Consider the following 5,482-nt stretch of genomic DNA (forward strand, 5'->3'; position numbering starts at 1 on the left):
TGTGCATCGGAAAGTACTACTGGTCTTCCAGGGAACAATCAAAGCATAGACTGTTAGAGACATTACTCCCATGGAGGAGAGTGCGCATGGTGACACTTGTATTCAATCCCGATGCAATTTCTGTGTTTCATCAACAGTCTGATAGTCCACAGATTTCAGAATGCCTCCAGATGTGCATCGGAAACTACTACTGGTCTTCTAGGGAACGATCAAAGTGTAGACTGTTTGGGACATTTCTCCCGTGGAGGAAAGTGCGCATGGTGACTGTTGTATTCAATCCCGATGCAATTTCTGTGTTTCATCAACACTCTGATAGTCCACAGATTTCAGAATGCCTCCAGATGTGCATCGGAAACTACTACTGGTCTTCCAGGGAACGATCGAAGCGTAGGCTATTTGAGACATTACTCCCGTGGAGGAAAGTGCGCATGGTGACTGTTGTATTCAATCCCGATGCAATTTCTGTGTTTCATCAACACTCTGATAGTCCACAGATTACAGAATGCCTCCAGATGTGCATCGGAAACCACTGCTGGTCTTCCAGGAAACGATCAAAGCGTAGACTGTTTGAGACATTACTCCCATGGAGGAAATTGCGCATGGTGACTGTTGTATTCAATCCCGATTCAATTTCTGTGTTTCATCAACACTCTGATAGTCCACAGGTTGCAGAATGCCACCGGATATGCATCGCAAAAGTACTACTGGTCATCCAGGGATCGTTCAAATCGTATACTGTTTGAGAATTACTACCTTGGAGGTGAGGGAACATGGTGACTGTTGTATTCAATCCCGATGCAATTTCTGTTTTTCATCAACAGTCTGATAGTCCACAGATTACATAATATCTAAAGATGTGCATCGGAAACTACTGCTGGTCTTCCAGGGAACGATCAAAGCGTAAACTGTATGAGACATTACTCCCATGGAGGAAAGTGCGCATGGTAACTGTTGTGTTCAATCCCGAGGCAATTTCTGTGTGTCATCAACACTCTGATAGTCCACAGATTACAGAATGCCTCCAGATGTGCATCGGAAACTACTACTGGACTTCTAGGGAACGATCAAAGTGGAGACTGTTTGAGACATTACTCCCATGGAGGAAAGTGCGCATGGTGACTGTTGTATTCAATCCCGATGCAATTTCTGTGTTTCATCAACACTCTGATAGTCCACAGATTACAGAATGCCACGAGATGTGCATCGGTAACTACTGCTGGTCTTCCAGGGAACGATCAAAGCGTAGACTGTTTGGGAATTACTCCCATGGAGGAAAGTGCGCATGATGACTGATGTATTCAATCCCGATACAATTACTGTGTTTCATCAACACTCAGATAATACACAGATTACAGAATGCCTCCAGATATGCATCGGAAACTACTACTGGTCTTCCAGGGAATGAACAAAGCATAGACTGTTTGAGAGATTACTCCCATGGAGGAAAGTGTGCTCGGTGACTGTTGTATTCAATCCCGATGCAATTTCTGTGTTTCATCAACACTCTAATAGTCCACAGATTACAGAATACCACCAGATGTGCATCGGAAACTACTACTGGTCTTCCAGGGATCGATCAAAGTGTAGACTGTTTGGGACATTTCTCCCGTGGAGGAAAGTGCGCATGGAGACTGTTGTATTCAATCCCGAAGCAATTTCTGTGTTTCATCAACAGTCTGATAGTCCACAGATTACAGAATGCCTCCAGATGTGCATCGGAAACTACTGCTGGTCTTCCAGGGAACGATCAAATCGTAGACTGTTTCAGACATTTCTCCCATGGAGGAAAGTGCGCACGGTGACTGTTGTATTCAATCCCGATGCAATTTCTGTGTTTCATCAACACTCTGATAGTCCACAGATTAAAGAATGCCTCCAGATGTGCATCGGAAACTACTGCTGGTCTTCCAGGGAACGATCAAAGCGTAGACTGTTTGAGACATTACTCCCATGGAGGAAAGAGCGCATGGTGACTGTTGTATTCAATCCCGATGCAATTTCTGTGTTTCATCAACAATCTAATAGTCCACAGATTACAGAATGCCACCAGATGTGCATCGGAAACTACTACTGGTCATCCAGGGATCGATCAAAGTGTAGACTGTTTGGGACATTTCTGCCGTGGAGGAAACTTCGCATGGAGACTGTTGTATTCAATCCCGATGCAATTTCTATGCTTCATCAACACTCTGATAGTCCACAGATTACAGAATTAATCCAGATGTGCATCGGAAACTACTACTGGTCTTCCAGGGAACGATCAAAGGGTAGACCCTTTGGGACATTTCTCCTGTGGAGGGAAGTGCGCATGGTGACTGTTGTATTCAATCCCGATGCAATTTTTGTGTTTCATCAACACTCTGATAGTCCACAGATTACAGAATGCCACCAGATGTGCATCGGAAAGTACTACTGGACTTCCAGGGAACAATCAAAGCATAGACTGTTAGAGACATTACTCCCATGGAGGAGAGTGCGCATGGTGACTGTTGTATTCAATCGCGATGCAATTTCTGTGTTTCATCAACAGTCTGATAGTCCACAGATTTCAGAATGCCTCCAGATGTGCATCGGACACTACTACTGGTCTTCCATTGAACGATCAAAGTGTAGACTGTTTGGGATATTTCTCCCGTGGAGGAAAGTGCGCATGGTGACTGTTGTATTCAATCCCGATGCAATTTCTGTGTTTCATCAACACTCTGATAGTCCACAGATTACAGAATGCCTCCAGATGTGCATCGGAAACCACTGCTGGTCTTCCAGGGAACGATCAAAGCGTAGACTATTTGAGACATTACTCCCATGGAGGAAATTGCGCATGGTGACTGTTGTATTCAATCCCGATTCAATTTCTGTGTTTCATCAACACTCTGATAGTCCACAGATTGCAGAATGCCACCAGATATGCATCGCAAAAGTACTACTGGTCATCCAGGGATCTTTCAAATCGTATACTGTTTGAGAATTACTCCCATGGAGGTGAGGGAACATGGTGACTGTTGTATTCAATCCCAATGCAATTTCTGTTTTTCATCAACAGTCTGATAGTCCACAGATTACAGAATATCTCCAGATGTGCATCGGAAACTACTGCTGGTCTTCCAGGGAACGAACAAAGCGTAGACTGTTTGAGACATTACTCCCATGGAGGAAAGTGCGCATGGTGAGTGTTGTATTCAATCCCGATGAAATTTCTGTGTTTCATCAACATTCTAATAGTCCACAGATTACAGAATGCCACCAGATGTGCATCGGAAACTACTACTGGTCTTCCAGGGATCGTTCAAAGTGTAGACTGTTTGGGACATTTCTCCCGTGGAGGAAAGTGCGCATGGAGACTGTTGTATTCAATCCCGACGCAATTTCTGTGTTTCATCAACAGTCTGATAGTCCACAGATTACAGAATGCCTCCAGATGTGCATCGGAAACTACTGCTGGTCTTCCAGGGAACGATCAAAGCGTAGACTGTTTCAGACATTTCTCCCATGGAGGAAAGTGCGCATGGTGACTGTTGTATTCAATCCCGATGCAATTTCTGTGTTTCATCAACACTCTAATAGTCCAGAGATTACAGAATGCCACCAGATGTGCAACGGAAACTACTACTGGTCTTCCAGGGATCGATCAAAATGTAGACTGTTTGGGACATTTCTCCCGTGGAGGAAACTGTGCATGGAGACTGTTGTATTCAGTCCCGATGCAATTTCTGTGTTTTATCAACAATCTAATAGTCCACAGATTACAGAATGCCACGAGATGTGCATCGGAAACTACTACTGGTCTTCCAGGGAACGATCAAAGCGTAGACTGTTTTGGACACTTCTCCCGTGGAGGGAAGTGCGCTTGGTGACTGTTGTATTCAATCCCGATGCAATTTCTGTATTTCATCAACACTCTGATAGTCCACAGATTACAGATTGCCTCCAGATGTTCATCGGAAACTAATACTGGTCTTCCAGGGAACGATCAAAGTGTAGACTGTTACAGACATTACTCCCATGGAGGAAAGTGCGCATGGTGACTATTGTATTCAATCCCGATGCAATTTCTGTGTTTCATCAACACTCTAATAGTCCACAGATTACAGAATGCCACCAGATGTGCATCGGAAACTACTACTGGTCATCCAGGGATCGGTCAAAGTGTAGACTGTTTGGGACATTTCTGCACATAGATCGCGTGTTCATGGAGACTGTTGTATTCAATCCCGATGCAATTTCTGTGCTTCATGAACACTCTGATAGTCCACAGATTACAGAATTAATCCAGATGTGCATCGGAAACTACTACTGGTCTTCCAGGGAACGATCAAAGGGTAGACCCTTTGGGACATTTCTCCTGTGGAGGGAAGTGCGCATGGTGACTGTTGTATTCAATCCCGATGCAATTTTTGTGTTTCATCAACACTCTGATAGTCCACAGATTACAGAATGCCACCAGATGTGCATCGGAAAGTACTACTGGTCTTTCAGGGAACAATCAAAGCATAGACTGTTAGAGACATTACTCCCATGGAGGAGAGTGCGCATGGTGACACTTGTATTCAATCCCGATGCAATTTCTGTGTTTCATCAACAGTCTGATAGTCCACAGATTTCAGAATGCCTCCAGATGTGCATCGGAAACTACTACTGGTCTTCTAGGGAACGATCAAAGTGTAGACTGTTTGGGACATTTCTCCCGTGGAGGAAAGTGCGCATGGTGACTGTTGTATTCAATCCCGATGCAATTTCTGTGTTTCATCAACACTCTGATAGTCCACAGATTTCAGAATGCCTCCAGATGTGCATCGGAAACTACTACTGGTCTTCCAGGGAACGATCGAAGCGTAGGCTATTTGAGACATTACTCCCGTGGAGGAAAGTGCGCATGGTGACTGTTGTATTCAATCCCGATGCAATTTCTGTGTTTCATCAACACTCTGATAGTCCACAGATTACAGAATGCCTCCAGATGTGCATCGGAAACCACTGCTGGTCTTCCAGGAAACGATCAAAGCGTAGACTGTTTGAGACATTACTCCCATGGAGGAAATTGCGCATGGTGACTGTTGTATTCAATCCCAATTCAATTTCTGTGTTTCATCAACACTCTGATAGTCCACAGGTTGCAGAATGCCACCGGATATGCATCGCAAAAGTACTACTGGTCATCCAGGGATCGTTCAAATCGTATACTGTTTGAGAATTACTACCTTGGAGGTGAGGGAACATGGTGACTGTTGTATTCAATCCCGATGCAATTTCTGTTTTTCATCAACAGTCTGATAGTCCACAGATTACATAATATCTAAAGATGTGCATCGGAAACTACTGCTGGTCTTCAGGGAACGATCAAAGCGTAAACTGTATGAGACATTACTCCCATGGAGGAAAGTGCGCATGGTAACTGTTGTGTTCAATCCCGAGGCAATTTCTGTGTGTCATCAACACTCTGATAGTCCACAGATTACAGAATGCCTCCAGATGTGCATCGGAA

Source organism: Schistocerca gregaria, unplaced genomic scaffold, assembly GCF_023897955.1.
Source record: "Schistocerca gregaria isolate iqSchGreg1 unplaced genomic scaffold, iqSchGreg1.2 ptg000073l, whole genome shotgun sequence".
NCBI classification, from domain to species: Eukaryota; Metazoa; Arthropoda; class Insecta; order Orthoptera; family Acrididae; genus Schistocerca; species Schistocerca gregaria.